The sequence below is a fragment of the Oxyura jamaicensis genome, chromosome 3, assembly GCF_011077185.1.
Source record: "Oxyura jamaicensis isolate SHBP4307 breed ruddy duck chromosome 3, BPBGC_Ojam_1.0, whole genome shotgun sequence".
Taxonomy (NCBI): Eukaryota; Metazoa; Chordata; class Aves; order Anseriformes; family Anatidae; genus Oxyura; species Oxyura jamaicensis.
In genome coordinates this window covers 6,910,901-6,938,372 of record NC_048895.1, presented here as the reverse complement: position 1 = coordinate 6,938,372, position 27,472 = coordinate 6,910,901, and the positions used below count along the sequence as shown (strand labels likewise).

General features: G+C 42.2%; 1 long non-coding RNA gene across 1 annotated transcript; it reads right to left on the bottom strand.

Moving 5' to 3' along the window:
• Positions 1-3,621: 3,621 nt before the first annotated feature.
• LOC118164330 lies at positions 3,622-26,236 on the bottom strand. The gene is made up of 3 exons (XR_004749444.1): positions 26,113-26,236; positions 7,317-7,374; positions 3,622-4,014 (listed from the first exon to the last, which is right to left on the bottom strand). It is a non-coding gene; the product is annotated as an uncharacterized LOC118164330 (long non-coding RNA).
• Between the last annotated feature and the right edge of the window lie 1,236 nt (positions 26,237-27,472).

Genomic DNA, 27,472 nt, shown 5'->3' with positions numbered 1-27,472 from the left:
CTGCTCCAGTTAGCATCCTCCAGCCTTCTTCCCACCCCTTTCATTTTCACCACTTCCTCCCAGTGGAGCTGGCCCACTCACTTCTATAACTCCCTAAAATTTACTTTCTTAAATGTAGTGCTATGGGCATAATTCATCCCTAAATCAAATTTGTTTCCTGCTGGGAGCATCACACAATCTTCCTTAGAATTTTTTTTTTTTTTTCTTTTGGATCAGTTCTTATTTTTTCCTGCCTGCTAATTCTATCTATAAAGATACATATTGGGGCAAGAAAGCAGAAGATAAGTCAGATTTCAAAACTGCATTTCTCTCTCTTCCCTCTTTCTCCCTATCCAGAATAAACTACTGTTCATATAATTTAGAAGGACTGAAATTTCTATATATATATAGCCATAAAGCAATATATGTTATGCAAAGACAGGTCATAAGCTGATGTCAATCAGGATAGATCTATCTATTTGTCCTCAAAGTAAATGCATCAGTTTCTAGAAAAAAAAAAATAAAATAATAAGAAACCACTGAAGTTTTGCAGATACAGCACAGCTGAGAACCAGGACTGCAGTTAAATCTGCTGTTGTTTTTTGTTTTCATTTCTCTTAAAATTATGAGCTAACTGGCTCATCACATTATTTTTTTGAGCCATTAATAGTGTGGAGTCTAATTTAGAAGCAAAACTAATGCACAGGAAAACCAAGCAGCACAGATGACAAAATTATCACACCTACCCTGGTACTGGCAAGCAGAATAAGGGCTGAGTGCTTGCACATGTGGCTTACTTGCATTAGTGTGAAAACAAGAACTTTGGAAAAAAAAATATTATTCAAATTGGATTGTTTTTCATGTCAATTCATGACATGACATCCATTTTTGTGAGTTTTTGCTAACAGGAGAGAAACTTGCTTACGTGTCTCTTTGATGTGGTTTTACTTTTCATATTATCACAGGACAAGCAATGACAAAGAACATCCATACAAATGTGTTGCCTTCATGTGTGCTTACTTCAGAGTGAGGGAGAAGAGAGAAAACCAACCCAAACAGACAGAAAACAGATAGAGCATGACTATTTGTAACATGTATACAAAGAGTTTCCTACAGCAGAGACATATCCCCAGGCTTCTCGCTGCTCCTATAAAACAAATAAGAAATATACAAAGTACCTCATAAAGCAGCTTGTTAGATTTTATTGCCAGAAATCCATTATCCTTCATATTATCATGCAAATCCTCTTACTGCATTACCTGAAAACAACATTTCAAATACAACTATATATATATATAAAGAGACAAATTCTTTCTTTAGTGCATGTCACTTGCACATTAACAGTAATAAGAGTTCCTGTGCACCTGCCGAGGTGAGAATGGACTGCCCACCCACCTCCTTACTCAGGAGGGTAAGTTGTGAATTGCTGCATATATGTATTCTTTTCCCTGAGAGATCAAAGCAGGAATGCAGGATAAAGGGGAAAGGAAGAGAAAAATAATGAAAAAAATATTAAAAAGCATACCCCCACACATAAACACCCACACACCAAGAATCAGGACACTTCCATAAAATAAAAATGCAGAATTAAGCATCTTTTTTGCTCTTTGATAGCCTGCTAGATTAGTGAGGCAAAGTCCCCTTTCCTATGTTCCTTGGCTCTACCCATAGCTGGGCAGCAGGACAGGATTGCAGCTACTGAGGGGAATATGCTGGAAACCGCATTAAACTGTATTTTTCCTTTATTTCACAGGAAATGTAATTACCTTGTGTACGCAGCTTCCTGATCAGAAATTTCAAATCTTTTCCTCCAGTTCTAACTTTTGTAAAACATTATTATTATTTTTTTCTGAATTCCATATTTAAATCACTATCAATCAGCACCAAATAGCTGCCAAGATAAGGGTTATTTTGTGGTGTTTTATCCCTCTTTCTATCCAGAATTAGTCATAACTTCTTTTCTTTTTAAGAGCAAAGTAAAAGATTGGCTGCCAAAATTAAACCCCATCACTTCAATGTTACATATAACAGCAAAAGTGATTTATTATTATTTATTATCATTTATTATCATATTTCCATGTTTTAGGGTTTTCTTACACGCTGCCACCATGCAAGAGACCCAAAAGACTATGGGCAAATTTCAGTCTAAAGAAAGATGCTTTTAGTTTGACTTAATTTCATTGTTCAGGGTGATGGGAAGAATGCATAATATAGCACCAATCCTTCCATACCATAAAATCAGCTATGCGGGGAGGTTGGCTTCCAGGAGCACAGCTTGTGGTGCTAAGTGCCAACATCAATTACAAGGGAACAAAGATTTCATGAACCTACAAACACTGTGGGACATATCCCATTAGCTGCACTGACAGGCTGTTCTCAGAATGGTTTGCCCAGAGCAAGAAATGGATGAGTCCCCCTGCTACTACGCTATTTAGCACCTTGCAGAGTCTCTAGCACATACAGCTTCACCGCAGTGCTGTAGGCCAGGGAAGGAATATTTTTCCCATTTCACAAAGATGAAAAGGAGGTGCCTCCTTGAAAATCCCACAAGCAATCTAGCCACCAAGCCCAGTGACTCCTGTGTTTTTCCAAACTCTGGCCTCAACCATCAGAATAGAAATCTCAGTTTGGAGACCAAGCTCGGCTCTGGGTGGAGAAATCACACAACCACTTTTACCCCTCCTTCTCCTGACACCAGTCCTGGTGATGTCTCCATGTGAGCAGGAAATCAGCTTTTAAATTAACTTTGCTGAATAAACAGAAGGAAAAGAGAAAGAAAAACCAACCCTTGCTGCCCTCCTTGAGTGCCCCTGGAGCCTGGGACCACGTAGGGAGTCTCAGCTGCCAAATGTATCACAGGGTCAAGCCATGTTTTGAATTCATCCTTTGAATGGTGCTGGAACGATAAAAGACAAAGTTAGAATGTCATAGGAGATATAAGACAAAGTTAAATGGTGCATAAACAAATCCAGTGCTGTGTTTGACCTATATGGGAGGAGGAAGAGCTGGGTGTACTGCGTGCTGTGCATCTTCTAGGAGACAAATGAAAAGGTGATTGGAAACTTATTCATACACTTCATAAGTTTCTGCCATTCACTAAATGGTACGTAATAAACCTTATTGGATTCCATATTTTATGGGAAATGACTCTTCCATAACTTTGTCCCTTTAATGGGTACTCATTTAGGAAAGTACTGTGTAGGTTTTATTGCATCAAAAGGAATAAAAGATTTTAAACGAATCTTAATGTGCTCTCAAAGTGCTGGAGTCAGGGACTTCAACCTAAATTCACAGCTAGAAGCAGAATCTTTCACAAGCTTTTGAACGTACATAAGAAAAACTTCGGGAATAGAAGTATTTTATTTTAACAATCCTCAAGTCTCCTTTCTTCTTTTATTCACACTGGTAACCTCTTTCACCTCTCCTCAGTTTTCCTGGTCTTCAAGTTTCTCTTAAACCTCTGTAGCCTCCTCCTTCCCCCCCACCCCTACCCGACTCCCCTTCCAGCCAACATACCTGTTCCTGCAAAGAACAGGCAGTTTTCTTCCCATCCTATTTCACAGGTGTCTGCCGGGAGAGAGAACCACTTGTATATTTTCATGTGTTTTTCCCCCCACAGGCTTTTTATCAACACACCTGAGAATCATAAAATAACAGTCTCATTTTCTAGCGTTATTGCTCCTGAACAGTGGGAAATACTATAGAATCAAGCAAAACCTCTAACTCCCCCGCTTTCTGAGGCTCCCAGCTAAGCAAGTCAAACTGACAAGTTCATAAAGATTTCCCTCTGACCTAAAGACATAGCATTTATTTGCATATTTATTCCATGTGACCTCATTTTACATAGGTACATTTTTCACACGTAGCAACTTCCCACACATTCACACTTGCCATGCCCAGCATCCTGGCAAAGGCCAGTTATCCAGCACAGATGCATCTGCTCCAGGTAGTGTCCATTCCTCTTTGGCAATCTTGCTCTCCCTTTCTAACCTGATGTCATCCTCAACCCATTCCCCCTTCCTTCTGAAAGCTTTCCTGCAGGAAATTCAGCCATTCATGATGACAGCTCCAGCTTCCCCACATGCATGCACCTAACCTCTGGGAGCAGATCACAGGGGATGAATCAGCATCCAAGATGTGCAGTCCAGGATAACACACAGTTGAGGAAAGTAAATCTTTCCATTAATTTCCATTTCTCAGGCCTGCAGCCTAATCTGAAAATATGTCCAATACCACTGTCTGGAGTTAATATCAGAGGTGAACGTGCCTAATTCATTGTAGGACTGGGACTAATTGCGGCAAAATCGTTAAACACACACAGTGCCCCTGGGATTTAATCATACAAAATAGCATTTCTCCTCTTCCAGATATAGGTATACAATTAGGAGAAATTCAGTTAGCAAGGTATAGCAAGTTGCCATCCGTTAGATGAGCCATAGCTGCTAACTGAGCCGTTCTCCAAGTCCGCTCCATTTGTAGGATAAACCATCTTTGCTCAACCCGCTGCAAAATGCAATATATCCACCACATGCCCCTCTGCTTCACAGCCCAACAGTCCTGAGCAGCTCACACGGGCAGCTAGCAGTCAGCCCCCGACTAGGGAACCAAGCTGCCCAGTTCTCCTCCCATCCACATCTTCTAATTTCAATTCAGTAATGAACTTCCCTTTCAATGACTGGAGGAATGATTTGCTTTGTCTTGCATATCTCAGCATCTAAAGAAGTTTTGACAAGGACTATACCTAGATTTTCTGATATAAACATATAATAAATCTAATATTGTCAAGCAAGGTGGCATTTCTATTTTATTTTGAAAGATAATTTAATCTAACTTCCCAGGGGATTCTTCTCTTGTGTCATAACAAAGTCTGGCTTGTAATGGATTTCCCATTTTTCTTTCTAACTCGAATAATGACAAAATTGCTGCACAGAGCAGCAGCATTCTGTAATATGTCACAAAATGCAAGCGGGAAGTGACAGTTGTCTCTGAATGGCTGGGCTCAGCACAAGCCCCCATTTCTAGCAGCACAGGTACTTAGCTGCTTAATGTCTCCCCACAGTCAGCCCCCAGCCAGACTCAGAGCACAGGGAAAAAATCCTCATGGAACAGGAAAGAAAGCAGACAAAGGAGGGGGGCAGCGGTGGGAGAAATAATAAAAATAAAGAAATCGATATGTAGCACTTAAGGACCGAGCTTTCAATTAATGTAACGTTGATACAAAGCAGCTGAGAATCTGGTTCATAAATATATATCTCTACATGTCATCCTAAATAACATTTTTTTTTAAATATTAAATTTACATCAAGCAATAGTATTTAATGGAATCTGTGTGTACTTTGGGGAAAAATACCTCTATTATATTCCATTATAAACCCTTATGTATCAAAGGATTAAGAGCCACTTCTCTCTTCAATGGCATAATTTTCTGCAACCAGTTCTAGAATCCTTCCAGTGCTGTAGAGCATCCTCAAAAAAGTAATGTTTTCTTCTGTAGCTGGGATGACTGGGTATATTTTACTAGCTTAAAAATTGTGCTGGAACTTCCTGGCAGAAAACAAGCTGGTGCTCACGGTACAAAGTTGTATTTACCACCGAAAAATAAAAATAAAATTTCCACTGTGTTTTGCATTGAAGACCTCAGGCAACGAGTTCAGAGCTGGGTAATTAGTGGCTGAGCAGCCTCACGCTTAGGGTGCCCTGTGTTCTGTAACATTTACTGTAGTGAGAAGTCGTTATGGGAACCCGGAGGCAATAGTCCTGCTCGCATTTCACCATGTGGTTACACAAAAACTAACTCGCTGTCAGCTGCCCCCTTCAGCAGCACAGACCTTATATTTGAGAGAGGCCATGCCCTAGCAAGCCTGGTGAAGACCTGAGGTCCCTTACACAGCAGTCACAGATGCTGCTGTCTCTTCTCCCTGCTTAACATCAATGATTCCTGCCAGGTCTCCTCTGTAGCTGATCCCAAAGCACTTTGAGGAGGTTGGGATCATTCTTTTCACTCAACAGGTGAAGAGACGGAGCCACAGACAGGTGGCTTTCCCCATGTCCTGCCATGTTCTTATGGCTGATGCCAAACTCTCTCCCTCACCCAGACATCTGCCCCAAAAACCATAGCAGTGACAGGGTCTTTCTCCAGTTAAACATCTTGCTTCAAAATCCAGCACGTCCCACAAATCCAATCCTATTTCTCCCCTAACCCAGCTGGGGCTTGCACCACGCAGCTCCCTGCCTTCTCCCTCCTCCCCGCCTGGTTCATCCCACCAGCCAGGAGCTCAGGGTGCCCCAGGGTGGCTGTGGCTTTGTCCTCTGGCAGGACGGAGACTCCTGTTGGGTGTCCACCAAGAGGTTGGTAGCGTAGAGACTCATCGACCTCACAGCTGGGCTGCTCTCAATGCTAATGCGGGGAGAGGGGGAGAGGGAGTTGTGTAATTGTTCTGAAAGCCTGCCAAGCAGCTTGTTTACAGAGTTAAACGGTCTGTGGTATAATTAACAGAAGGAAAACTGTATGGCTTTTTGTTACTTGTGACACAAGGTGGCTTTTTTCCTCGTTCTGACAAGGCAGGAGGAAAGCAAGCACATGGACAGGGCGACCAGTGAGTGCACCCGGACCTCTGCCCTGTTCTGCATCTCCAACACCTGCAGCTCTGTTCCAGAAGCACATGTGCTGCTTGAAAAGACGCACGAAGCCTGGGCAGATAACTCCTGGGGATCCAGAATGAAAATGAGGATCTAAGAGTTGTAAAGCTGGTCACCACAAGACCCAACTTCAACACACCTTAGTGTCACAGTCCTCATTTAAGAGCTCAGATCCTCTCTACCACACTTTACACTATCCCTCCCCCTTCAAGCAGCACAGGGCCATTGATATCAACAGCCTGGGGCCAGATTTAGATACTTTCAGCATCTCCTTCTGCAATGTTTGCCACAGATTTTTGCTCTGTATGAAGGAGTGCTGAGCCCTTTAGAAAACCCAGGCAAACTGATCTCTCCTTTCCAGTTGCTACAAGTTCTGAGATAAAAAATAAGAGGGAACTTGCCATGACCCTCAGTGAGAGCTGGGTCAGACTCAGAGCTCAACCACACCCATCCCTCTGCTGCAGAGACAGGCTATCAGGACGAGGAGGAGACAGCTGTGTTACTGAAAGGGCATCCTGCCCGTTTGTGGTCACAGTGCTGTGAACAGGGCAGTTTCTCCTCATGTAAGCTCACATTCACTATGCCACAGCAAATTCTCCCCTTTTCCCTGCTTCCTGATGGAAGATGGGGGTGCTGGAAGATGCTGCCGCAAGTGGTTTCCCAGCCACCCTCTTCCCATCGCTCCCACCCCCACTCACCACTTTCTCTTTTTCATTTTTTGAGAGGCTGGAATATCGCAGGATAAAGAGACTGCAGCTGTGTTGGGGAAAAGAAACCAGTCACGCCTCAGCAATTTATGGACAATTTCCCATTAATAAGAGATAATGGAGTGCAGTTCAATGGATTTGCAATTGTACACTTGCTCTTTGAGGATATGGAGGGGGATCTGACAGCAGTTTGTTCCTCTCAGAAATGGCATTACCATGATTTTGTATATCCCATTGTAAGGGGGGAGGTTTGGACAGTTTAAAATGGTTTAACAGCCTATTAGAAAAACGCAGGTGTATCAAGTTATTGAAATGACCCCAAATACTGTTCCTGCAAGGGAAACATCTGATACAAATTACCCATGGGCTCACAGATCCCACCTGCATGCACTCAGTGGGCCAGTGCAAGAATAAAGGTCTGCTGATCTTTGTGAGTGTTTGTGACTCAATTCAGTTCTGCTTGCACAAGGTGGGGAAAAAACATGGTAGGGGATGATCCAGGAGACATTCAGGCTGCAGATTGTGCATTTTCATACAAATTCTGGGGTGGGTTGACATGCTTGACATCCATGCATTGCACGCAAGCTTTCGGGGAAGGCTAGCCTGACCACAGGCTCTCCCTGCCCCATCGTAATAGTCTGGGGTTATTCTGCCACTTTGTGCTGCAAACTCATGCAGGAACAACACAGCCTGCTTACTGCAAGGAGACAGAGTTCTCAGGGGTGTGAGGCATAGGTATGCACAGTCACAAAATGGTAAGCTTATATGGGAATTTTCTCCTAAACCTTGTCTCTGGGTGCATGATTCACCCCTACAGAACCAAGGGGTCAGTGCCAGATTAATCTGCTCACCTATGTAAATGGTTGTTCCTCATCAGACTCCCTCTAGATATGGATACACTGTCCTGTCCTTACAGTCACACTGGCTAATAGTGCAGACAGTTCCTCCCCATTTCCACTTGTTGTCCTCCAGTATAGCTGACTCCCTTGTAACACCTTATGACCAAGGGCACACAGAAGTGCACCTTCTCCAGCACTCATTTCTACACACCCCCTCTGATACATCTACTGCTTAAATTCAACTTTTCCATCACTAAGACTAAGAACAAGTAGGCAATTTCCAGATCAAATTCACCTCTCCAAATCCTCTCTCATTCTGTAGCATTGTACTATTTCGGACATAATGTAGCTAAAGTCCACAGTGAAGATATATCCTCCGTTATGTTACAAGTGGGTGATTATATCTGATGTTTTATTCTCATCTTTCACTGTACTAACATTTTTTTGCTGCTGCTACATGACTACAAAAAGCATTTCAAGCATTTCTTCACAGTCACAGTACCAAAGTGGAAGACTTTTTTTTACCCCCTATGTACTGATACTTATGAAGAAAAGAGTCTGAAATCCAAATACAGAGGTGTTTCCTACCCACACCAAACTACTTGCATGACAAATACCAGCTCTACCAGCACTATTTCAATGAATTTTAGAAATCTGTTTCAAGTCACAAGCTTCTGTATGAAATCTAAATTCACCAAGGTTTAAAGGTCAAAGTTTTTGCCAAATTCTCAATTCTATTACTATTTACTTGCTCAAAATATTTTAAAAAAGAAAAACAAAAACAAAAAAAAAAAAAAGGAAAGAAAAAGAAACCATGGGCACACAGCTATTGAGGAACTGCACAAGCTCCCTGAAGGACTTCCTTGAAAAATAAACCAGAAACAACCAAAGCAGCCCCTACTCAGATGCAGGTACAAGTGAGGTTGCATGAACTGAGCATATGTTCCTGCAAACGCTTAATTGAAGTTTCCTCTTAAAGCTCAGGGCCGATTCCCTTCACAACTTCCCAGACGTGATTCAGGTTCACAGCACAGCCTGAAATTAGTCACATTTGACGTGATTTCCAGTTTTAGTGCAGGTCTCTCATAGTTACAGGCTGCATCCAAAGGATGCAGTTTTGGGGCTATACCACGCATCTCCTGTGACATGTTATCCTTAAAAACTAAAACCACAGCACTTTCTTGCACAGAAACATTACTTGCCATGAGGAAAATTAATGGCCCTGAGTACATCCCTTTGCTCATGGCTGGCAAGCTCCCCTCCTTCTCACTGCCTCCTGAGAACAATGCAGTCAATGTCCAGCCACTCGGTGGGAGGGAGATCCAACCTTTGGAAGTTTATATTTTATAAGATTGTATTTTATATAAGTTAGACAAATAAAGGACAACAACATTACTTATTTTTCATGAGCTAAATAGAAGAGGTCGGTGATCTACCCCAAGGCTTCTCAATCACTTTGGAGAACCAAACCCTGTGCCAGCCCTTCTCCCAGCCACCCACCAGACCATACTCTCCCCATGTGGAAGGGGAATTTAAAAGCAGCTTGGGATGATAGGGCTCCCCAGTGCAGCTGCAACAGTCCCACTCCTTGTGCATCTAAAAATACTAACATGTACCAAAGCACAAAACTAAGCCCAGACAGGTTCAAGTTCACTGGAGAGAACAACAACAACATTTTAGATTTCAGAACACATCATTTGCTTTAAAAATAACCAGAAATTGAGGAGGTACCTTTACAGATTTTTAAATAGCTCAGCTGAAAACCAACTGTCTTAATGAAAAACAATAGCAAATTACTTGGTTATTAATCTCATGCACAGAGGCAATTATTTCCCAACTGAGATTTTTATTTAAAAAAATAATCATACAGATTATTTTGGAAAGATGACAAATCTGCTTCTTGGCCTCCCTTTCTCTTGCTGTGTCTTAATTTGCATAAACATGACATTAAAAACTGAAACAATCTCTTTAAAAAACAATTACTCCATCAGCAAAACCTGACAGCGCAGAATTCAACTGCACCACAGAGATCATCCTGCTAAGAAGAAAAGATATTTTTTCCCTTTTCCTGACATTAAAACACCCCTCACTTCTAACAGGACTGCAGTTCAAATTTATGTTTTAGAACACTTTAATAATTGAACATGTGTAAATATTATTTTTAGATGCACTGCAGCAGAGAGCACAGGAAAAAGATCCCATACTGAGCACCTTGACGGGACTGTTCAACCCAAGGGGGGAAGGGTTATACAAGACCTTACCGTGTTGAGACAGAAAAAAAAAAACACAAAACTGTAGACACCTTCCCATTATCATGCTGCGCTTGTCTCTCGAAGCTTTTGTTCCATTAGAAACTTGTTAATTGCTGCCTTAGTAACAAAGGAACAACATGCTGTGGTGGGACTATTAGGAGTCTACGTGCCTTGTTCACCCTTAGAAAGGCAGAGGGGTTTAATTGGCTACGTATTCTTAGAAGATGCTGTAAAGCGGGATAATCAGTGGTGTCAGCATCTAATAATGGAGATTCTTCACAATGTGGAAGAGGAAGCCCAAACCCTCATTAATAAAAGGGTATTTTTTTTTTTTTTTGCATGACCACAGAAAAAAACTTGGATGACTGAATGTAAAATTTATGAAGTGCACAGGCAAGAAAACCTGCTCCCTTAAGAATTTTAGAAGGCCATCATCACTACATCGGTCTGACGAGTCTATTCTTCCAGCTCACCAGAAAAGAGATCTGCAGCCTCAAATGCAAAACAGCAATTTATAAATCAGTTTACCCAGAACATACACTGCTCAATTGTATCAGCTCACTAATAAATAATTCCCTTAGTACAGAAATGCAAGGGCTAAAATACTCCTTCAGCCCTCCTTGGCAAAATTGAAGCTTCCTGTAAATCTCTCCTGTACTATCTAGTGCAATGTTTTCATGATAATCCTCCTGCACTACTATTTATTCTTCCCTTAGATTTTTCATGAGAAACAGCACACAACATACTCAAACAGTTTCAGATTTAAGTACTAATTTAAGGTGGGTGCAATTTTATGAACAGACATCAAATGGCCACCTAGTACACCTGGTTTGCATGAGGTCTGAAATCTCCAGAGCTTTCTCCAAGCACATTTCACTTAAGATACTCATATCAACTCCAAGCGCTACATCGAAGTTAGTTTCCTGGAGCTGGATTTCAGCAGAGCTTTGTTTGCAAATGAGCTGTTTAATAAGTTTTTAGGTACTGTCCCTCAGGAAGCTGTCAGTCTGTTGGTGTCACTGCCAGTTTAGGAGAATTCAGCCCTTATTCAACTGCCCATACTGAAGTAGAACGTCTTGGGGAAAAATAGAGTAGGAACATAATGCTGTACACAATTCTCAAATCTACTAAGCCTGTATTGCAAAACAACTGGGCCACCTAAAAATATCCAACCACTGCACTTGGTGCATGACACTGTGGCCTATGGTTCCTCTTGGCCCATTTCTAAATGACATTTTTGTATTTAGAGTTGGGTGGGCAGCATCTCACATTTTGTCTTGCAAACAGCAAGAAGTTACCTTCTCATCTTCACTAATTTATTGTCTCATGATATTTGTAAAGCAAAATGATCTCCCCAAAGCAAAACAATGAGAATCGTTTCACTGCTGCTGATATTTAAAGAAGCATTTTGGTTTAACAGTTTAAAAGGAGCTAATAGCCTTTTCAGCAAGAGATACAGCAGAAGGTCGAGCTCATGGCCTTTTCCCCCTCCTCGCAGCAAGCATCCTCAAACAGAGAGCTGTCAGATGGACCCAAAACAAACCCTCATCTTAAACAAACACCCTTTGTTTATTAACAACTGGATTCTTTTCTTGTTTGTGTAGACTCACCAGTGTTTGGCATAAGGCAGAGAGGCAGAAAGGGCTAAGGGTGACCACAAGGACCATCCATTTCTTTTCCCATAACACAGCTCCTTTGTGCAAAGCAAATGCCAGCTCTAGCCTCAGTTGTGATCACAGCTTGTTTGTACACCTCCTCCATCCCTCCCAGGCCCTCTGGGGTTCAACAGCAAACTGCAATATAGGCAGCTTTAACTGTAGCTATCTATAGGCTCCAGTGGGACCAAAGGTTTTTTCCTATAGAAAGGAATCCAGATCTCTGGCAGCTCTGCTGGCTGTGGATTTATGCTGCGGGGCTCAGGCCTGGCACCTCCCGTGCATCACTAAATGGAAGGAACATTTTCTGTTTGTGTCCTCACATTAATTCAAGTCAGTAATGAAGTTGGGAGCATCACAAGGTTTTAACAGTATATGGGATTAGACTAGGCTTAGATAACTAAATAAATGAACTGACTTAATTAGCTCTCCTGAAACAAATTATTATACAGCACTCATTTCCAACTCTCGTATGAACCCCAAAGAGTTCTAGAAATGCATTAATTCCTTGAATAATAAATCTTTATATTTTTGCATACCTACTGCAATTATGATGGATAATGAGATTTTAATTAATCAGACCCAGAGTTTTTAATGTTGTTGAAGAATGCAGATACATTAGGGACCTATTTATTTGGTAAATCCTAGAGGGGAAAAAAAAAAAAGAGGAAAAAAAGCAAGAAGAAAAACAACAATATTCTGTGTTAAACTAGCCTACATCTAACAGTCTTCTTAACAGCATCCATCCTGCAAACATCCTTATCCTGAACATGAACTCTAAACTGTCAAACACTGGTCAAAGTACCAACTCCAGTACCTCTCTAAAGAAAAATACGGTTATTAAATATTATGCCACCTGAAATACACTCTCTTTCATGCAAATAACATCTTTTCTACTGGAATTTGTATGCTCCATATGGAAAGATTGTTTTCTTGCTCATGTTCTAAGCTTCCAGGTCCTTATGAGTGACAGCCACTTGTTATCTTTCTTATTAGCACAGCAAAGCAGATGTAAATAACAATCATTAAACCTTTCACTCATATTTGCCATTTTTTCAAACCCTTCTGAGGAGATAGCTAAAGATCTCTCTTGTGCAAAGGTAGTGGCATTGCAGTTGTCATTAATTATAAATCAGTTTCTAATATGACTGAGAGAGCAAAGATTGTAGGGGGTCTCGTTAACATGAGATTAAAATTCTCTTGAAGTGTAATTATTTTGCAAGAGAGTCTTGGACTGGATTTGTGACTATGTATTGCGCCTCTGCACATACCACGTTGGCAAAGGAGATTTTGTTGGTCACAAGGAAAGAACACCACTGGTGAGCACTATTTCCCTTGGAAGGAAAAACTGAAGAATGGACTTCAAATTCTAAATCCAGGTTTCCAACAGATTCTCTTTTTTGTTATCAGCTCTTTAGCTGAAGATGGCTGAGAAACTCAGGAGAACACCCTGGAAGTGTAAGGTCAACTCTTATGTGGATTTGGAACAGAGAAAAGAAGTAGTGCTTCTAGTTTAAATAACATTTAATTTTAAGTTTAAATGTGAAACGTTGAGGCGTAATTTGTTTTCCATTCTAGAGAGAATCTCTCTGGATTTGACAGTCAATAGGTTTAATTTGTTGTCCCCCCTTGCCCACTCTGAAGCATTTCCTCTGGAAAACCACTTTCCTCAGAAAAATAAGGTCAAAAGAAAATTTTTGATTAAATCTAGCAATCGGCAGTAGCATATTCAAGCATCTTTTCCCTCTGGTTGTATTGTTAACCACTGCTCTAAAATAAAATGCAATCCTTTCTGAGCCACAGAGAAGGGACAGAGGTCACAGACACCTCCACGGCTATGGCAAAGCTGCGCGAGTCTGATCCTAAAGTCTGAATTTGCAGCAGCAGCTAGGTGTGGAGGTCCCCGTGGCTCAAGGGGTTAGGAAACTCTATCTTTGGGCTCTTGCATAGCTTTAAAAATCTGTGAGTGCCTTGCAGAATGCAGCAAGGGATGTTCTTGGCATTTCTCTGTGGAGAGCTCGCATTAAAGAACAGATTTTTTTTTTTTTTTTTTTTTTTTCTTTTTGCCACAGAACTGCTCACAAATGAGAGCCAGCTCCTAGCTGCACTGAGCAGTCCCTGGTTTGAAAAGCGAGCACCCAGCCCCGAACTGCTGTCAGCCTTCCCTGGCTGATCCTCAGTATTTCTCCTGCTTGGCAGCTACCCCACCCCATGCCAGAAATCCCATTTCAACAGAAGGCCAAAGCAACAGGGACACACAGGGACACACTAAATGCCATCTGACCCAGGGAAACTGAGGACATGGTAAACAAATCCTACTGGGAAATTTTGTTCTATGTTTGCAGAAGCAGAAATCTTAAGAAAAATAGGACCTATCCCAGGACAAAGTGTGGTTTTGCCCAGGTCTCTACGGGAAGAAACTTGCTATTTATTATTAGCATCAGTGCTACTGCAATTCATCTTGTTAATTCAAAGACTCACTTCCAAGCTGCTTTGATATGTTGCACTCAGCTCTTTGAGCCCTAAAATGCTTTTTTGTGCAGCTACCCCCCACCCCCCAGGTTTGGTTGCCCTACCCCCAAAAATCTAAATTTGCTTTCATGTGCTAGGAAAACAAACAAAGGAAAAAAAACCAATGTGTGAATTTGCTACTTCTGAACATGTTGTCCTCTTAATTTGTACTGAGCTAGTTTGTTCAGTACAGAAACAGCCGTAGGAGCAGAGCAAATTTAGCTGTAAGGCAAGGTTGGGGCAAGAAGGGAGCAGGCAGAGCCAGAGGGGGTGAGCTGCGTTTGCTCTCCTCACAGTGCTCCCACAGCAGGTTTCATCATGACCCTGCCCTCCTCCTGCATCCTTGCCTCTGCTGACAACAGATACGAGGGTTGGAAGTGCCACATCCACGAATGGCCTCTAAGTTAACCTGTCTTCCTCCTGGAGCACAGCGCCTCCGCTCACCCTGTTCCCATCCCTTTCCATCCCTAACGAAAAATTAACTGGAAGCAGAGAGCAAGTATCTTTGTATATCTGGGCCTAAAGACTACAAGGGGAAGCCTCAGCAAGCTGCTTTGTGCAACGTACAGACAATTTGGAGAAAATCAGTAGCAACAAATCCACATGTTAAGCCAGGCAACTTCTTGAACTTCTTGCCCATTTGATTTGAAATAACACTTTTTAAAGAATAAATAGAAAGTTTTCCTCTTTTGGAGTGAAAAGGGCAACTGTAAATCACAGTTTGTCATTTCAGAATATCAAGTCTTAACATTTCATTCAGCATTGTAATGAGCTGATGGCCTTTGGAAAGGAGAGAGGAAATGGCCAACTTCATCGTTAGGGCATTTATTTTACCTAACAACTTCCTCAGCCTAGATGAAGACTGAAAGGGACGGATCAGTCTTTAGCCCCTGCAAGCCAAGTCTCCTTGCATTTACGGAACAGAAAGAAGCCTGTGAACCACGGTAAGTGGTTATCTTCAGCCAGCAATTTTACACCAGCTACGAAGAGAAAGCAAGTCAGAATCTGCACTGGTAAAAGGCATCTCACACTATTAGATGATCAGCACCGTAACTTGGGGTGCTTAATCTGCTTTCTTGGAGTAAGAGCCTGCCTGTCCTTTGGCATATGTGGAAAGCTCGCCACACTGGTAACAGCAAATAAACGTTAATTTGCCATCAGTGACGCAAATGCACAGACCTTTACCCCAACAACACAAGGCAATGCCTGCCTACCACCACCTGCTAATGTGATCTTAAATGACCCTTGGGAGATATGGATGGAGCCTGAGATGCAGGAGTTCCTGCCTGCCCTGAGAGCCCAGCACGGAGAACATTCTGCCAGGAAGCCTCAGCAGCAGCCCCAGCAAGGGATGGGTGTTGGGGCTTGGTGCCAGCACAGCCCCGTGGCTGGGGCTACCTGCAGGAGGGTTTGCCCTAAGCTTTACAGGACAGCCAGGGGCTGTCAAAGGGACAATGCATGCAAACAAAAGAAAAGTGACTTTTGATATCATGGCTGATGCTGTCTGGACAGAACAACCCCCAGAAGGCCTAGCCAGAAACCCTGCACTCTGCTAGTGCAATTACAGCCTAACAAATCAGTACAAACACCAGGCATATACTGTTAAAAATATTTCTGAACCTGTCGAAAAAGCTACACGTCATCTCAGTACACGCCTACAGAAAGCGGACTTGTGAGCATCACCAGCCCGCTCCCAATGCACTGAATGGCACTGGGCTGGAGCAGATGCCTTTATAACTCAATTGCAAAATAATTGAAGTATCTCCAGCACCTGTGTGAACAGCACAGCCCCAATTCACAGTGTCACCACAACCAGTCCTAGCTGCAGCCATTTCTGCGGGGTCTGCAGCAGTGCCTCCCCACAGCAAGTTTGGCATGTGGACTATAAGGTTTTATTGCCAAGACATATGAATGTATTCTATTTGGATATTAGCAAAATAACGTTTATCCAGAGACCTCAGTTACTGCTTAGGGACAGCTTGTACATAACCATTCACATGGGGCCACTCTCCCTGCAAACCAGCTCCTTGGTCAAGCTCTCTCCTTGTAAGAGATGCCTTAATGTTTCCCAGCCCCACCAGCCCCCTGCAGATGAAGAAGAAGGTTAACATACCAGCTAAAAGCATTCGCTCATCCATCACATGAGACTTGCTCCAGGAGCTTTTGTACCAACTCGTGGTCTGTGACAAATCATGTCCCCTTATAACCCTTTTGAGGGAGGTCCTTTCCCAACCACAAGCAAGCAGCTAATGATGCTCTGCTGCGGGGTGGAACATGGCTGATACAAAATGAGCCCATGTGTAGGACTTCTGGTGTACAGCAGATTGATGCCATGATATTTTTTAATTTTATCTATATAGAGAAATAAACATATGCACGCAGTGTGTTTATTTCACTCTATCAAACATAATTTGAACAAACATGACAATTTTTACTGTGCAACAGAATGTCTCTGTGCTAAGTATTATAAGTTTCAATGCTTTGTAGTTGTATTTCTATAGGCACGAGAAGTATTTGACTGCACAGTGAATGCATTTCATTAAATAGTATAAATTTACACTCTGTTGTAAATGAATGTTCATTTCACATTGTAATTTTTTACTGCAGAATGTTGCCATTTTAGTATTCACTGTAATCACTCCACTGTGTTGCAAGCAAATGTCATTTATATGATATGTAAAAATTCAGAGAATTCAATTTAAGGGATCTCAGTCTGAGGTATAAATACATGCAAGCCACGTTAACACAAATAAACTTACTCCAGATGGTTGCTTATGGCAGATAAAAATCAAATTTCACCATCCTAAGAAATTAAATTCCCAGTTCAAATCCAAGCAATTCCATACAGTTTCTGCTGACCAAAACGGCCAGCAAATTAGCACCAATCTAAACATAATGAATATAATGAAGTTTTTGTTACTAATAAGAGAGCAAACATTGTGCTTTCTAAAGGCTTTAGCAGCTTTTCCATCTGAATGTTTTTGAGACCCCACAGAGATTCCCTCAGCTATCTGTCCCAGAAAATACTGTATACGTAACTATCTAGAAAGAGAAGTATTGATACAATAAAACATCTGATTCCAAAAGCAACTGTGCTTTATTTGCTCCTCTACCATTACGGCTGCCTGGAGTACTTACAGTACAGCCCCAGAGCATTAACAAACACTCTGTGTATTTCTTCTCCGTTGATAGCCACCTTATTGCATTCAGCAGCTAGCAAATTAAACCTTCAAAATAATTCTCATGTGCACTGACTGTAAAGTGAATTTAAATTAAAGTAATACATTACAAGGAAAGCGAGTACCTAGCCAGAGTTCTCGGCAGCCTCTTTCTTCTTCCAAAGCCATCTTCAGTGCACACAAATAGAGCTGCACAGTTCACACCTGCCAACATACAGCTGCACATGCCGTATGGTGCAGGACACACCTCATCCCAGCCCTCTCGCACATATGTATTTGCAAACACCTCCTGCCACTGGGAGACTGATGAGTCCAGCCAAGTGCTGCTAAAGCCAAACAAGAAACGCCTCGTTGCCCAGTTCTCCTCCGTCAGGCACACACATCCTCCCCGAGGGAGGGTCAGAGCACCGGGAAAGCTTTTAAAATGAAATTATTCACAGCAGCCACCCTAAGCAGATGAAGGTCCATGGGATAAGGCTTATGGTTGTCCCCTTACAGGTTGATACAAAGCCAAAGAAACGAAGTTACTCAGTGTCATAGAAAGAAACTGCATCAGGCCAAAGATTTTAGGAGAAATGTTGTGTAGCCCCACTGGTATCCTGCTACATGTATTTATGTCTCCATAGCTCCCAAGCTTAAGGTTTGGGCCCAGGAGCGCTCTGTGAGGCTGCCTCATGCTTTTCACTTGCTTGCTGCAGTGCAGAGCTAAAAGTAACACGGAGGTGATATTAATTGCTCTGCTTTCCTGAGGTGGTGCCAACAGGATGGAGCTGAACTGATCTGAAGTGCTCTGAAATAGCTACAGCCTTGAACGTGGCTTATCTGCTCCACGACTGCTGGAGAGACCCAAGCCTTGGAAAGTCTGTGCACCCTGATGAGAGCCAGCTGGATTACACTGCCAAGAGGCACGCTCACCAGTGGGTTTGATGAGAGTCGGCTTAGATGAGAATTAGAGGAGCCACTCATTAACAATTTATTTATTAAATGATAAATAATAAATTATTTCAAGTCCTGCTCCTTTTGTTTCTGTGCACATATAGCTGAGTTACAGCATCCTCTGCACCTACTGCTTTTAGGTTATGCTTGAGAACAGTCCTAAAAACTCCCTTATTTTAGGTCAAATTCAAGATAAAGTTAGCTACCTGCAAGTAACCCCCTGCAAGCGTCTCAGCAGGCTGATCACAGCAGAGATGGCACTGTAAGTCAGGCACTAGGCATAGCCTCGTTGAGAAATGGATATCAGCTCATTTAAATAGGCACAAAACCCGACTGCATCAGTGCTGCAGAACCCAGCTGGCACTTGGTACAGACATAAAGCACAATAGGAGAGAAAGCCAGCAGCAAAACGAGAGGAGCCTTTGTGATGGTGGTGTTGATCTTCCACAGGACTAGCGAAATACCGAAGCAGACATCTCCTTGTGTGGTTGCCCAGCCCTTTGCAGAGCAGCAGGGCAATCACCAGTAGGGCTACTTCAGGGTGGAGATATTACAAGGCTCTCCAAGGCAGCCCCAGAGCCGTAAAGCAGTTCACTGGGGAAAGATATAAAACCCGTGTGTCCTGATACCCTCCATGTCAGCAGGCAGCTGCCTGGTCTGTGTCTCCAGCTGCCTTCAGTGGAGCTTGTGCTAGCTGGAGACACTCAGCTAGGAAAAGCTTGGGGCTATTCCACATCCACCAGGTCAGGGTGTTGTGCTTAGTGCAACAGCTCTCCCCCCACAGTACAAGCCGGCCACTCAACACTTCATCACCACTGCTCGCAGTTTTCCCACTTTGTGTGTCTTGCCTCCTCCTTATTTATAGCCCAACCTGAGCACAGCTCCAATTAGCAGCTCTTTTGGCTTCAGAGAGGTGCAGGGTTGCTAACAAGCTTTCTCCAGTAACCTCCGAAACTTCAGAGGATCTGAATTTAGCACTGCAATCCTTAACAAAACCAGGTCTGGTTTAATTTATTTTTAATGTCCCCTCAATGTCAAATAAGGAATTACCTCATCCCAGCCAGCTCAAGATCTTGAGACTCTTTCATACAGAGTTGTAAGCCATGTAAGCTTTCCTTGCCCTTATGCACTAAAGCATAAGGGGCATCAGCTCATTTTATTACTTTCTGCAGCAGGGATTTGGTTATCAAAATCTGCTCTATACATGCTTGAGGAATGGCTGATGTTAGCACACAGCTCCTTCTGGATTATTCTTTAGCACTGCAAGGCTGTCCATGCCTTTTTTTTTTTTTTTTTTTGGGGGGGGGGGATGGGGGGGGGAGTGGGGGGGAGGGCAGGACTGGATTTACTGGCATTACATTTCCTGATTCAGCCCTCCAGGTTGGAAGCCTCCAGCCACCCTTGGTGGCCTGTCACTTATGCACGGGGCCAGCATCAGAGCAGTTTAGGTGCCATTTACAGAAAGAGACCAATATTGCTGGATGGGACCCATGCTAACTGCACCACAGGTCACTGAGTACTCTGTGCTTGCTGATAATTAAATTCACTGTTGGACGCTCCTTGCATTTCCATGTGATGCATATCTGCAGAGATGGATGTTGCCCCTAATTGCTTTTTATAACAAGGTTATAGAAATCAAGCTGTTATGTCCAGATCCGCCAGGGCCCTGAAAACACTACGTGATCATAGGTGGCATTAGTAGCCCACCGCATTGTACCACAGTTGGGTACTGAGAGAAAGTCTCAGCCCTCTTTCAGTATGGTGGGTTTTTTCTTTGTGTGTTTTGTTAAGAGCTGTATTTACAGAGAAAAGCTGAGGAACATTAAAGTAAAACTCAAAGTAAAGTTTGGGGCTGCTAAATGGTGCAGTAATTTTAGGGCACAACATAGTCCTTATGAGCAATATTACTTACTGCCAGTTTGCACGATGTCTCTAATAGCACATTACCCTTTTATTCTTTGACCTAACACTGAAATAAACCAAATAAATGAATACATACCAATGCAGCTGCCTTGGGCTTTGCTGGTGATGGCTAATTGCATTACTTAACAAGGAGCTGCTTGTTGAGCGATCACTATATATAACACAACCTGTTAACTTCCCCCACCAAGAAAGAACTGCGGCACAGTTTAATACTGGAGAAAATTGGGTAAGAGAGACGAAGCTGAAACTGTACAAAACCATCCCAGATATCACCATTTTCAGGCTCAGCCATGAAAGAACAAACTAGGGAAAAAAGCTAGTTAAGTCTGTCCAAAAAATGCAGCCTGGCCCGTTACTTCTATTTCCATCTAAAAACCAAATCCTTTGTGAATCCAGCTCCAGTAGAAGCCTTCCCTAGATGCAAGTGCCTGCGCTACTGGGCAAGAGATTAAAATCAAGTCTCAGAAGAGAATTCATCCAGTCAGGGAGGAGAAAAGTGTTCCTAATCTTCATATTACCAATAGGTGCATTCAGCTGCTACTTCTACTTTTGCAGTCTCACCAATCCCCCAGTGCAGAATTTATCCACGTGGGTTTTGAAACACAAACCAGAAATCTGGGTTTGCTTTATGTAGGGGTAAGTGCTACTAGATCATCAGTTATTATTATTGTATTTTTTATCTGTGGAAATAGCCTCAAATGGGTCAGGGGAATTGTTCCTCAGAAGTGGCTACTGCTCACTGCTGGAAACAGAGCAGCTGTTCAGATGGAGACACCTCCACTGCAGAAGGGAGAAGCAGCACACTTAATGATCCCTGCAAACCAAGCCCACGTGGCACGGGCACGCCCAAGTCCAATAGCAATTAATTATTAGCCAATTAATCAGTTAACCACATTCTGATACGCATTTGGTCTAGAAAACGCTTGCAAGTCCTACATATGCAACATGTTTACATTAACATTTCGGAAAGCCTAGCAGCTTCCAAGTTCTTTCGTGTTTGCATACAGCATAGATCTCTAGGAAAATCTGATCAGGAAGCATAATGTAACTAAATTATTGTAAACTGTTTTCATACATGCCTCTGTTTTAAAAATAAGCAACTACAACCACTTTACATACAATATGATTGTTGCTATCTAATTGTATTCTTCATCAACTGCTGAGCTAAGAATAGAGTGGATTTTTACCAAATATTTTAAACAACAAAAAAAAAAAAGGATGGGGATTATTCCTGTCCCAAACAGCTTTCTATTTAAACATGTCCTTACCCAAGAGCAGGGTAGTAAAGTATTTTAGTCCTTTCCAACACCCGGATTTCAGGAGAACTAAAGCCATCAGCAACACATCTGTACTAGAAAGTGCCACTGAGCAAAGCTTGTCTTGTACACTAGCCCACACTGTGTCACACTGAGTTTTTTGACTACTATAATAACTTGCTTACAGGCAGAAGATTACGTTATCCTGTTTGTCTTTGCATCTCTCCCAGTCCTTTACATTTCCACCAGGAATCCAGGTAGGACTTCAGTGCTTTGGTTTGTCTGAAGCATATTTCCAAAGGAGGCATTTAGTCTCCATATGATGACACGACAGAGACAAAAAGGGGAATTTTCACATAACTCACTGAATGCTTGGTTCAAATGCATGGCAGGAACTTGTTAAATAATTTCTCTGATGGCATAAAAAAAAGAAAACCCGAGGGAATCAAGGCATTATTTGTTGCTATACCATGCCTGGAACATCTGAGATTTGCCCATAATAGAAGAGGAGACGGGGGGGAGCTGCAGATGCTCCCTGCAGCATCTCTTTGCAGCTGCAAAAGCAGTCCCTTCTGGCAGCTCCCGACACGACAGCTGTGCCACAGAGGCCTGGATGACACTGAAGCATTAAGATCCCAGCTCATTGCACTGGTGGCCACCAGTCAGAGGTGAGGGGGGAAAACACCTAGCTACAGGTTCACTTTCTTAGGAGAAGTAAATACACCAAGTGTTTGACTACACCAGCAGCTGAGCACCATCTCTTAGACTGCCACTAGAGTCTTATCATAATATAAAAGATAATATCTGCTCGTAACTCAGCAGCACTAGAAAGTTAATGGTAGGGCTGCTGTCAGTGACCTGTCATCCTGGCTGACATGATGGGCACTGTGCACATGTGAAGGTAGAGCATCTCTACTTCAAAAGCCTCTCCGACTCAACAAGCACCATTTTGCTGGGGACGAATTACGCTCAATTTCACACGTTCTTACATTTTCTTACTGGCAGTATCAAAAAAAAAAAAAAAGTGAGAAAGATTTAAGTGTGTACATTCTGTAAAGAATCATGAGAATGACATTACAGAGCTGCAGAAAGCTCAACAGTTCAGCATCACAGAGGCTGGTGGGAACATGTTTGCTGAGCTGGTTGCTGATTCTTATTTGCAATTCAAGGAGCCTGTGATTGATCAGACCATTGTTTCTTCTCCTCTGACTAACATACTTGCCACCCTTGGGGAAATACCAAAGAACAATTAGTGAAGAATGCACTTAAGGTATAAACCTGTGACATTTTGGTGGATATTTTAACTAATGCTAGCATTTCATTTACTGATATAAAATAAAGAGTTGTACAGCCTGATTTCCCTTGCGTGATTTCAATCAGCGGCAATTTCAGTCTGAGTCTCGGGTTGAAAATTATTATTTGCAAATCCGATTTTGGGGATGGGGGGGAAATAAATCTGTTAGTCCATGGTTTGATCAAAAGTTTGAAAGAAAATCTTATAATGAAAGGGTAAAATCTTGGCTGCAAAGTCAACAGGAGCCTCATCCAAAATTTCTCACAGCTCTTTTAATAGCATAAATGTTTCAAGCTAGTACATCTGGGTCTCTGAAACAGTGAAAGCAGTATTTCAAATATTCTCAAAGCCAGCTACTTGGATGGGCTTGAATTGGTGTCAATAACTGTGAAGATTAGCTTCTCAGGCCAAATAGAAACAAGCCAGGGCCACGCAGGCAGGCTTAGTTCTCTCCCAGGAAACACGTGAGCGAAGCCGGATGCCAAGGCTCCAAAGAGGAAAAGCTGGAGGGCATAGCAGCTCACGTTATGAGTGGCAGAGAATTAACAATTTTGGTTCTGCAGCTACTCAAAGTCACATATCGCTGACTACATAAAGGCAAACAATAGGAGAGCAGTAGAAATCAATGCAAAACTAGAAAATATCCTGCATGTTTGGGGCACTGAATAGTCAATACTTGTTCCCTGAATTATAACCACTGAACCAAAGCTTCCTTTAGGCCACAGGAGGGACCACAAGGGATGCACCAGCCTGCATCCAGCAGAGCAGCACCTACCAGACCTTTCCCATCAGCAGGATTCTCCAACAGATCATTTAACGCAGGTCATGAAACAGTAAGATGCCAGCTGTTTGCCTTTACTTTTTTTCTTATTCCATTTATAAAACTACCTTTTTCTTAAGACAAACTAACCAAATTCAGATACAATGCTGCCTCTTGCCCCAGCCACTTTAATCAATCTGGTAACCAAGCCAGATTGTATGCCAATGCTCCCAACAATTAACTTGCAAGGAATCCTGTGATGAACCTTAATCTCTTTTCACACTGACTTTATTATACTCACTCACACTTGTTCATATACAATTTGAAAATAAGACACTGCCAGCCTAACAGACAAGCCAACGACCTAAATGTTCCAGAAAATGAGATAATATATGTCTTAGCTGTCCTGTGAGGCTTGCAGAAGCAGGAAGAGGTATCACCAAATAATTTGAACCAAATTATTCCCCAGAAGCACACAGTTCCCTAACCTGAGGAAGTTTTTGGTGTAGCTAGTAAGGGAAAATACATCTCCCAGACAGCTAACTACAGAAGAAGAAAGTAGGAAGGTCAGGAAAAATAAAACACTGAAAAAAAAAAAAAAAAAAAAAAAGATTAATACACCAGGAGATTTATATGAAAAGAAGGGGCAGAAATTTTATTCCTTGCCAAGCAGTACCCCAGGCCAGAGGGTTACAGATCCATCCTGTGTTAACAGCCCTTCCTTCCTTCCTGCTTTGATCACAACCACCTGTCTTTTTTTTTTTTTTTTTTTTTTTATTGATTCTAAGTACTGGCTTTGAAATTGCCTGTTATGGGAACAAAATAAAAGGAAGTGTTACAAAACATCTCTTGATTAGCCATTTGGCCTGACCAGCAGAGTTTTTTTTAAAGTTCTGCCAGGGAAGCCAGGCAGGCCCTCAAGGATAGGATGCTCATGGTCTTAACTGGAGTCTGATCAAATAATTGTCTTTCTTTTGGGAGGATGCAGGCCTGCTGCTGAAATGGTGCTTTGATAATACCTTGTGCAAAATTGGCAGTAGCAACCATTTAATGTCACATTTTTGCTTTTACTGAGCAGCTCTTATTACTTCATATGCATTAAAAATGCATGGCTGCTTATAAATCTTTGATTACACTATGCACTAGGCCTCGTCACATTTTTCACCTCCCTTCCAGGATCAAATCTACACAACGCATAAACGCCGTACCGGGCACGGGGCACATTTGCAGATTTGACCACAGGCATTCAACAGAGAACACCAGCTGGTCCCGAGAAGGGTAACAAACACAGGAAGGCAGAATTTATCCTTTTTAGAAAGTAATAACATTGAAATTGTGAGAAGCAACCTCACTGTTTCAGGGTGGTGTGTCTGGAGGCTGAGATGCCCTGTTTTTCTTCTCATTGTCCCTCCTCACCTCTCACTGCTATGAGAGGCAGCATGATGGGAATACCTTACTGAATGAGCTGTTAGGATCTGTTTTTTTTTTTTTTTTTTTTTTTTTTTTTTTTTTTTTTTTTTCCCAAGCTCCAGGTGATTTTTTATTTTTTATTTGTAAAAAGGAAATAAAGTAAAATGGATGTGCCTGTCAGGATAACCCAGTTTCCTGAAAAGGTGAACCTACTTAGTAGTTGGAAGGAATCACTTATAAAAGATGCATAACAGCTATCGAGTACCTCCATTGATCCAGCTACAGATGCTCTTGAGCAAAAGTCACCAATCTATCACCCTATTTGTAAACTTTTTCACCCTTCCCACCCTTCAGCTCTCCTCATCCTGTTTTCTCCTGCTACATCCCCACTTCCATGTAGCAATCACAGTCTCTGCTGCTCCTCTCATCACCTGGTCCTCAGCAACTGAGCAGTACCATCACAGCACCTCCCAACAAGGCCAGGCAGCCTACATTAAACTTTCTGCAGAGACACGAAGCTCTCTGGGGAACCTCCTCATCCCTAGGAAATGGGAGAGACAAATCATCCCAAGGTCCGTGAAGCTGCAGAGACATCCTAAAAAACACAATTCACTAAGCTGAGAGAATGAGGTACTTGGTGAGGGGAACACTAACAAGAAGAAAAAAAATAAATATCAGTATGCAAAGCAAAGATTTCAGAGGAGTGCATCACCCTACCTGAAAGAGATAACACTGCAGCTCTCACCACACCACCTGTTGTCTTGAGACTTACCAAATTAACAGAGTTGTACTGTCTTCTGATATAAAGCTGGTTTTGGAAGAAGAATGTATTTCTCTGCCCACACTTATTTTCTTTTTTTCCCCAGCAGAGGTAGCTTGGCTGGATTTCAGAGCCTGAAATCAGAAGACAAAAAAACTCTGTGACTTAAAAGGCACAGGGTGGGGGGAGTGAAAACATCCCTCTTCCACCTCTCAGGTGGTGATGAAGTGAGATTTGCACCTGGCCCAATTTCCCCTTAGCCTGCAGCAGCTCCTGGTAGTGCTACCTGCTCCTCTCTTAACCCTTGAGGTGTCAGCTCTTTCCCAGACCTGCCTGGTGCCTTGGAGCCAGCATTGCCATGTGCAGCCTGGTTGCTGAGTGCTTCACCTCCCTAGCATGCACACTGCTGCCTTTCATGCTTTGAAATAATCTCCTTGTGCCTAGGTATTGTGCAGATTGCAGGCTTTACCTTTTCCAAGCCCGTATCAGGACAGCTGCTCTTTGGAGCTGCCTGTTCTATGTACCAGGAGATTATGAAGAAAACGTTTTATTTCCATGAGAGATGACACAACCATTTTCTCCGTTTACCGACTTTTTTCCCTGATGTACATTATATGAGCTCCTCTCTGTTCCATTTTTTACAGCTATGTTTTAATGTCCTTTAGAAAATGTATGCATTATTTAGCATACTGCAGAGAGAGGATAGGCCAGGTGTGAATCATTCCATATTGAAGGAAAACATGTTCTCTTTTCTGTATAGTTATTAAACCTACTTCCACAGAGAGCTTTTCTCTACAGGTAGGCAACAGCACTGGGTTACTTGATGCCACCTGATAAATATTCAAAGGATACACCAGGATTTCCTCTGAAAGGCTGAATACTTAGAAGTAGGGGACTAAGCAGGGTTTGGGGAAAACAATCTTAAGCAAAGCTTGGCTTCATCAGCAGACGAGAATTTCTCAACAGTTAGAACTGAATTTCAAAAAAAGGAAAATCTTTGCTTCCCATTCCAATGCTGTCTGAGGAATAACAGTTATCAAAGGGAAAGGCACAGTTTTATCAGTAGTGTTAATACGTTTTAAAGTGACAAGTACTTATTTTTTTCAGGCCTGGCTAAACATAGCAGACTTAGAAACTATTTGAAAGGTGGGTAACATTATGCAATGTTACCTTGCGGACACAGTATCACCCCATCTGTCTCAAATTCACCATAGTGATTGCACTTTTTCAGCAGAGCATTGAAGGTTTTTGCCTTAAAAATCCCCTTTGTCATGCTTTCCTTTCATTTTCTCCCCAGTTACTTTTTACCATTTAAAATGGAGCTAAACTGGAGGCTAAAATCTTTGATTTGAGGGTTGTCAACATAAGAGTA